The sequence below is a fragment of the Hipposideros armiger genome, unplaced genomic scaffold, assembly GCF_001890085.2.
Source record: "Hipposideros armiger isolate ML-2016 unplaced genomic scaffold, ASM189008v1 scaffold_331, whole genome shotgun sequence".
In the NCBI taxonomy this organism is placed as follows: Eukaryota; Metazoa; Chordata; class Mammalia; order Chiroptera; family Hipposideridae; genus Hipposideros; species Hipposideros armiger.
The window spans coordinates 2,290,445-2,299,704 of NW_017731681.1; the positions used below are offsets into that span (position 1 = coordinate 2,290,445).

Here is a 9,260-nt window from a genome sequence, read left to right on the forward strand (position 1 = left end):
GGAAGGCGCAGGCTGCTTTGACAAAGAGCGGGTTCCCAGAGAAAGAAAGGATCACCGGATACCCTGAGAGGGAGACAGCCTCCCGGACAGGCGACTTCACCGGAAGTCAACTAATGCTTCGATGGAAGAAGGGCTGTGCAGGCGGGCCCCTTGGATTTTCGCAGTTTCTGACCTTCCTGTCTACCCATCCCCGAATCCAAACATTCAAATTTGACGGATAAGCGCGGTTTTTTGTAGGCCTCCCTGAGGGGCAGTGCTAGAGTATGAGGAGACTAGTGTTTCTGGAACCCGGAAACATTCACATATTGGAGCGCACGGTTTTCAGGGGCACTGAACGCCCCCCGGGAATCCAAAGGAATTATCTGACCCAGCAGTCCCTCCGAGTGGGTTGAAAAGGAGACGGCATTGCGTGAAAGGGAGTCCCGATCCCTCTACAGACCTCCAGGGGGCAGCATCGACCGGGGAATGGCGTTCGCTCGCCACCTGCTGCCCTTATGGCTCAAAACGGCTACGAGGTTTCTTCCATGCCCCCTTCACGCCGACGCACCGAGGAGCTCTTCATTCAGCCTGAAATCCCTCAGTCCTGTGGCTTAGGTGGGACTTTGTGATACCCAGGCTGAAACTTAACTTCTGGCGGGCATCACTGCCCCTCAACTTTCTCCCTCACTTCTTTCTTTCCTTTCGGTGATGACAGACACAAGGGCCTCACAGACCCAGAAACATCTGGAATCACTTCCTAGGATAGGGCTGTGTCAATATCCTCCTTCCCTTTGCTAATCTCTAAGAACGGTGCCTGCATACGGTACAAGGGTACAAGGGCCCCTGTTCTTACCTAGTGTCATACAGGAAGGACTTGGGTCTTTATGAGTTGTAACAGCGCCCCCACGCTGTTCAGGGATCTCTGTCCTTTTTTAAAAAAAACCTTTCTATTTGTCCACGTCTGCACCCCCGGCTTGCCCTGAGTTATTTCTTAACTGGGCTCTCAGGGAAACACTGAGTGTACTCCAAGGACAGAAGAAATAAGGGACATCCTCCTTTCTTCCCATCCTATCAATATGGGCCCACCCACCCTCCACTTAATAAGGGCGGCTTTTCTGATTTCAGGAAAGCAGGTGTTAGGGGAACCAGGCAAATTGGCTGGGTTCCAACATAGATTTAGGGCAAAGGTTCAAGGAAAGAAAGATTCAAGGAAAGCAAGACCAAGGCAAAACGTTGAGGGGAAGAATAGAGATCAGCTCTCTTCCTCCTGGGAATAATGATTACAGCAGTTCATGTTGCATTTTATAGTTCACGGAGTGTTTTCAGATACAGCGTTCTTTAAACCGAGACATATTTATTGATCTTCTCTGTGTTCTGTGATAGGCATTGTGGATGCAGCAGAGAAAAAATCAAAACCCCTGATCTCATAGAGCAGATATTTCATCTTGCTGAATTCACACACCTGCCCTCTGTGGAGCTGTTCTTCCCATTGCATATGATTGAATAAGTAATGAGCCCAACATCACACAGCCACTCAGTGGATTGAAACTTCTGTGCCCACATTCACCCTTTGTTCCATGACTCCAGGCTGGGAATCATGGAGCTGCGGAAGCAGCTGGCTGTAGAGAAACAAATTAAGAAGTAAGAGTAAATTATTGGAAGGATATTTACAGAACTGAAAGAAAAGCTGAACAGGCAGGCTTTGGAAAAGGACAGAAGCCGGGACAGTTCCAGGATCTAGGTAGCAGAGACCAGGCGTCGGAAGGCTCGCGGGCAGGAAGTAGCTTGTTCTGACCTGGCTCCCTTTCCACTCTGCTGGCTCTTCCTGCAGGGCTCTTACCCAGGACCCCAGAGGACCTGTGAATGAGGATGGGGAAAAATTCCATTTTATTTTCACTAACCTCAAACTGAAATTTAGCATTTCCCCCAATGATAAAACCACAGCAGTTTTAGCAGTACCTGTGACTGTCACCAATGAAAATCACAGACTTTTTATATCATCTTCCAGTTGCAGAAATTTCAAGCTGTCGTATGTGTTCGTCATTACTTTGTAGTTATGGTCATGGTTAGACCAACCACTAGATCTTATCATCACACATTTGTTTTTTAGTTTGATAACTGTACTTCAATATAATTGTTTTCTTTTGTAATTCCTGTGTTGCAAAATATTCCGAGACTTCATAGACTTCACCAGACTGCCAAAGGGGTCCAAATTATAAAAAAGGTTAAGAACTGCTAGGTCTCTGATGAAATGATAGTTTGCTGTTTTGCATTATTTAACAACCATGGTAATAGGGAAGCTTTCTTCATGTTTGAACTAAGTGCCTGCTTGTGTAATTTCTGCCCGTATTTTCTTACCTCCATTATTACTCAATTCATTTATTCATTCATTCATCAAATGTTTAGGAAACACCTTTCTTGTACAGAATTATGCTCCACAAAACTATTGGTTGTTGGAAAAGTCATGACGCATGTTTGCAACAGATGGCACTAGCTCATTTTTGGAAGTACTGGAGTCATTCACATCTATGTTATTACTATGTCATTTGACAGCTGACAGTTCTGGCTTCATTCCAAAAAAAATTGAGCGATTTGGTTGAATTTTGGAGATTTTACAACAAGTTGAAGATGGAAGACCAAATTGTGCATTTTTGCCATATTTTACTGTTTTACTTCCATAAAGGGAAGAACGCGCGTCAAGCTTGTGAAAAGTTGCATAAAGTTTATGGTGAGACCCACCGAGATTGATGACAACAAAATAAAGGCATTGATCGAGTCAAACCCGTTACACGACACGAGAGATTGTAGAAACATTGAACATCCATCATCCAAGCGTTCACGACCACCTGAAGAAGCTGGAATACATAAGCAAGCTCGATATTTGGGTTCCACAAGAACTCAAAGAAGTTCATTTGATGGCACGTATAAACATCCGCAATATGCTCATTAAACATGAGGAAAACTATCCTTTTTTGAAGCGACTGATAACTGGTGATGAGAAGTGGATTGTTTACAACAATGTGGTGTGCAAACGGCCTTGGTCCCGACGTGATGATTCGCCTCAAATGACATCGAAAGCAGACATTCATCAGAGGAAGGTTATGTTCAGTGTGGTAGGATTTTAAAGGTGTCGTGTTTTTCGAGCTCCTACCAAGGAACTAAACAATCAATTCTAGTGTGTACTGTTGGCATTTGAACAGTTTGAATGAATCCATCATCCAGAAATGTCCAGAGCTTGTTAATTGTAAAGGAGTTGTGTTCCGTCGCGACAATGCGAGACCTCACACAAGTTTGATCACCCGTCAAAAATTATTGGAGCTTGGATGGGATGTGTTGCCACACCCACCATACTCGCCTGACCTTTCACCGTCAGACTTCCACTTGTTTCACTCTCTTCAAAACTCCTTGTGTGGTATAATGTTCAATTCAGATGAGGCTGTAAATCAGCACCTTGTTCAGTTTTCGCAAATAAAGACAGGTCCTTCTATGAACAAGGAATTATGAAGCTCACTGAAAGATGGCAAAAGGTTATCTAACAAAACGGGCAATATATCATTTATTGATCTTTGTTCTTTATATAAATAAATGAAGTTTGAAAAACATAGACAAAATTCATCATGACTTTTCTGACAACCCAATAGGCTACCAGGTACAAAATAATCCTCACTTGCCATGGATTCCCCTGGGGGCTCCCAATGCGGGAGTGGAGTGGGGCTGCTTACTCACATGGGCCACTCAGGCTGCAGCTTACCAAGGGCGGTGTGTGTGTGGGGGGAAGGATGGTCTGGACTCAGGCAATGGGAGGGTGTGTTGTCTGTAGAGAATTTTATTATATGAAAACGTTTGATTGTTACCATGCACCAGCAGTTCTACAATAATATTAATGACAAGATACTCCTCCCCGTGGACCAGCCTCCTCCCACCCCTCCCTGCCTCGTAAGCCACTGCACACAGGGGAGTGTACACACAACACACACAGCCTTTAGAGACTTCCCTTCCTTCCTCAACTCCCCCATTCCAGTTCTTACTTCACCCCGCTCAGGTGGGGTCTGCAGAGTTGCTGGACCAGCCTGCTTCAGGGTGAGTGCCTACATCCTCACTGTAAGCCCTTCTTGAGTGACAGTAATGTAACTGCCACATATTGACTGTTTCCCTCTTTCCAGGAAATGCCTCTTTTTTCACTTGGTTGGATTTCTTCATTGAACTTTTCTTTTTCTCTTTTATCGATGTCATCTCTTTATTATTTCTCCTAGTTGCTGTGTTTGAGTTTGACATGCTAACCTTTTTCTAGTGTCTCCAGGTGAATCTCAGGTCACTGGTTTTTAGCCCTGTCACCCTTTCTAACATATGGATTTAATGATATAAACCTCCCTGTAAACACTGTTTAGTTGTATCTAACAACTTTTTTTTTTTGGTTTTTTTTTTTCAAGATTTTTATTGGGGAATTGGGGGAAGGGGAACAGACAAGTTGCTGTCATTTTGTTCTTCAGTCTAGTTGTGGAGGATGTTGCTTCACTGATCCAGGTTGGCACCATCATTGCGCTCTTCCCGGGTGAGGCACATCAGTCGCTGACTTCTGGACGACCGGTCACTGCGGCTGCTGGCCGCTCACGCTGGCTGCTGGCTACATACGGTAGCCCATAGCAACCCACTGCCACAGGGGCTGCAGCCCACACCGTCGCCGGAGACTCATGGCAGCGCAGCTCCAGGTTGAGCTATTGTTCAGCATCTTAGCTGTGGAGGGCAGTGTCACTGGCTCTCATATGTGGGATCGGAACCGGGGCCCTCTGGTGTCCCAGACCAGCTCTCAACCATCGCACCACTTGGCTGGCTCTCTAACAAGTTTTGATGTCTTATCTCTTTCTATTATTATTCAGTTCAAAAGATTTTCTAATTTCTATTTTGTTTGTTTGTTTGTTTGTGTTTTTAACTGAGACATCCTGCCACTTGTTGGTAGCTCAGCAGCAGCTCAGCTCGGGACAGGACTCGAACCGCTATTGCTCAGAGCTCGCACTCTTGAGCGAGCTCTTAACCAACTGAGCCACTCGGCTGGCCCCTATTGTATTTTTCTTAACCTAAGGATTGTTTAGAGATATATTGCTCAATATCTAAGAAGTTTCATATTTTCTTATTTTATTATTGATTTCTACCTTTCTGAGAACATATACTGAATAGTTTCAATTCTTTGACTTTTTTTGAAGCTTGTTCTATGACATGGTGTGGTGTAATTTTGGTAAATAAAATTTGATATACAAAAAAATGAGGATTCTTTTGCTTTTGGGGGGAATGTTCTATGTTTGTTAAATAAGTTGTTAATTGTGTTCTTCAGATGTCGTGTGCGCTTACTGATCTTTCCTTGTTTTTGTTTCTTCTATTGGTTGTTGAAAAGGGTATGCCAAAGTCTTCCACTGTGAATGTAGATTAAAATTTTCTTTTCATTTAATTTTGTCAAATTCTGTTTTGTATATTTTAACGTGTGTTTTTGGTTACATATTACATTGGGTTTGGGGAAGGGAAGGAGTCATGAGTATATGGAACTGCAATATCCCATTGTCTCAAATGGAATTAGGATCAGGTTTCAACTTACCTTTAAGTTCAGGACCTGGATCAGAGTCAGAGGAGGCTGACACTGCTGCTGGGGGACGGTATCTGGTGGGCAAAACCTAGGACACAGCTACGGAGATGACCATGGAGCACTCAGGGTCCAGGGCTGTCATCAATCTAGCTCACGTGTAGGAGAGGGAAGGACAGCAACTCCTTGAAGGGAATATGGATGGGCCAGGCCCAGAGCTGGTAGTCAGGAGGTGGGAGGTCCTGTGTCTGCACAGGGAAGACCTGAGAAGATATCGTCCGCACATTTATATCCCAGGGTCCTGTTTAGGGTCTCCCTGTAAGGACAGGACCGCTGGTTGGCCTCATTAATAGTCCCATGTAAGTGCTGCAAACAGCAACTGTAGGCATTGTCACCAGCTCAGCTTTCTGTCCCTGTGTTTAAGTCCCTTGGCAATTGCTTTTGATAGTACATGATTGCTGTTACTCATGTCCAGATGTATCCCATTCTTCAAGAAAACTCTGGATTTACTGGTCACTTCCAGATTTAATTAACTGGCCTGAAGTTTTCTCTGGTCCCAAACTTCGTTTTCCTCCTTTACTTTCTGAAGACTCCTAATCATTTTACTTGGAAGTGTCACTGCGTCCATTTTTATTCCTGAGTTTTCTTTGATTCTTTTCTCTGCAGCCATAAGGCCTAATCCAGGGCCTGCAGAGAGCTGATACCTAGTCTGAGCTGCCAGAATTGAGGTGAGTAAGGAAGTCCCAGAGTGTAGAAATATATTTTCTCGTTTCCAGCTACTATTAAAAGCCTTGGATGTAATTGAGTCGAACCCACCTCACAAAGCTTCCCTTTTGATTAACTCAAGATAAACTGATTTGAGGCTTTAATTATATCTGCAAAATCCCTTCCCAGCAGCACCCAGACTAAAATTTGTCTGAATAAATGCGAGAGGATGTGCTAGCGACCAACAGTGATTCCAAGGGTCCCTGGGCCCCAGATTTCCAACTGCAAAATGTGAGGTTGTTACATTTCTACAGATGAGCCCTTCCCTGCACCCCGCACCCCAATTCACTGTGTGAGTTAATGTAAATGAATCCAGCGATGTCCTTTGGGTTAGGCACCTGAGTATCTGTGACATGGGAAGAGTGGTCTGACTAGAGGGTTAAGAGACCAGGTTTCAGCTGGTTGAGGGTAGAGGGAAAGTCCATGCCTCGCTCTTTCTGAAGCACAGATGGAATTTGGATGCTGAAAGCCTCTGCTGGCCTCTGAGGGCACTGAGGAAAGCCTCGTACCCGCCCAGCCTTTCCTCCCTTTCTCTTGAGGTTCCCTCAACCTGATAACCTATAATCCCATCCCTTGCTTGAGCAATGGTTTGATGGCCACCAAACCACCTTCCATGGAGGATTGAAAACAATAATTAGCTTCCTCTGTATTCCTTAAACACACAGAGTCCATACCAGCTTCAAGCCTATCAGAGAAGGAGCTTCCTGATTTGTCCAAATGTAGAACACTCTTCTCAAAGGTCTTCTCTGATTTCACTCAGCACTGCAAAATCCACACGATGGAACCTAGTTTTGATGGTGACAGCTCACTCTTGGTGCATCCCGGGTGGACCAGCTCTCCTCTCAGGTCTCTGGTGCAACCACTTTTGTTGCAGAGATAGCTGCTTCTTATAGTCTTTGCACTTCTTTTTTGAGGCATCTATTCCTCCTTCAGCTGAAACTTTGCCACCTTGACATGTAATTTGTACCTTTTAATTGCATCTTTATCTAAAAACTTTAATGCAAGACCCCCCAGTTCCCCTCTTCAAATAACAGAAAAGCCCATCTCCTTTAAGATTTCTTTGTACAGCTTGACGTTAAATTCTCCTGAGGATATCTCATAATAATGCAAAATTTGGATGTAACGTGCATAAATCCATCCACTATAATGTCTGGAGGCAAAGCAGATAATATATTTGTATTTCCATCTTTTTCAACATGGAACCATCTTGATTCCATCTTTCTTTTATTTCCCCTCTTTTGGGGATCAGTGGGTTTGGGGTTTTTCTTTGCAGAAGTTTCTCTGCATCCCTAGCACCAACATCTTGTACGTTTGCAGTAGAGCTAGACATACCATCATAGAGAAACCATAATGGGCCTGATATGTAGCAACAAAAGCTTCCATGGTGTGGGGGAACCAAGCCTTCTTGTACAGATCCCAGTCGTAGGGGGTGTCAGCTGGCTGCTGCCAGAAAGAATCTATTTTCCGAAGGATCTTCTTTGCTGTCCTTGGTGTTTCCGTATAATTCTTGCCTTCGCAACTGCTCGTCAGGCTCGTCATTCCCACCCAGGTGGTTGCCACTTGTATTTCCCACCTAGCACAGGGCCGGGGGCCAGGTAAGCGAAGAGGCTGTTCCGCTGGGCCTGGGAGCCACCACCAAGCGTTTCTGAGCTGACTGCCCAGACTCTAAACATTTAACACCCTAAGTCACTGATCACCACAGCAACCCTGTGAGGTAAAGCCTAATTATTATCTCCATTTTACAGAAGGGAATACTGAGGCCCAGAGACCTTGCCCAAGTTTATAGACAGTTCACGCACAACAAGGCTCGGATTTGAATCCAGGCAGGACCGCTCCAGAGGCCACATCTGTAACCGCCACTTTTTACAGCTTCCAAGAGACTAACTGAACAAGACGCAGTCTGCCTCCCTCTCTGTTTGTACCACTTAGTAGTGCAAATGTAAACTCCGTAGTCTCTAGCCTATGGCATTGTTGTCTCCACGACACCCAGCACTTTCTGGCTGTGACCCAGCCCTCCACTTGCCCCCTCCCTAAGCTACCCGCACGCCCTCTAATAAATGGCAGATCTCCTCAGATTCTCAACTTTTCCTTGGAGCTCCCCCTCCACTTCCCGGCTTTAACTGAAATTTAACTCTCCCGTGAGGGCACTGCCTCCTCTGCAGGCTTCTGAAATGAGAGCTGTTTATTTTCTTACAGATGAGGGTGCTTTCCTTGCTCCCACTGCTGCCTCCGGGCTACTCCTCCTCCACCCCCAGTTTCTAGTTTAAACTAACCCTCTGTCGCTGAGGCTTCGCCATTGGGCTGAATTGCCCTCTTCCTTCCTCTGGGGCAGTTTCTGCCACCTGCCAGTCCTCTCCCCCTCGCTCAGGGGGACATGGGCACCCTTCCCCCACCTGACCCCTGAACAACTTGGTGACTGCATCCCCTGGACATTTTCCTTTCCGAACCATGTACCCATCTGCTTTGTCACCTTGTCATCTGAAGCACCCACACACACACCTTCAAGAATCACTCATTTGAACAGCCTGCCTCAGTCCCCATTCCCTAACTTTCCAACCATCAGCCTGTCTACTCCTCTCACAACTGTTTTCAGTCTCCTGGGGCCAGATCAACGGTCTCCCTGTGTCCAACCGGTCAGCCCCTCTTTATCCGGCTTCGACTGTGAGGCCCTTCATGTCAACAATTCTCTTGACAATATCCGAAACTTGCCTCTCTCTATTATCATCTTTGGCCCCTATCTGGCAAAACTTCAACCCTGGTTGTGCCCAATGATTTGTTTTCTTCAGGATTTTACTCTCAGAGCTGAGACGTGTTGGAGGAAGTCACACACCAGGTCATGGTCAGCACTCCTTGTTCATGGTCAGACCCTAAGGAGGCCCCGCATTGCTGAGTGACCCCGCCACACCATGCCTGTCATTGGTGACCTTAAACTGCCGATCCTGGA

At 45.6% G+C, this 9,260-nt stretch overlaps 1 pseudogene; it reads right to left on the reverse strand.

Moving 5' to 3' along the window:
* Positions 1-6,646: 6,646 nt before the first annotated feature.
* Positions 6,647-8,613, reverse strand: LOC109392410 (HIV Tat-specific factor 1 homolog pseudogene; annotated as a pseudogene).
* Positions 8,614-9,260: the final 647 nt, after the last annotated feature.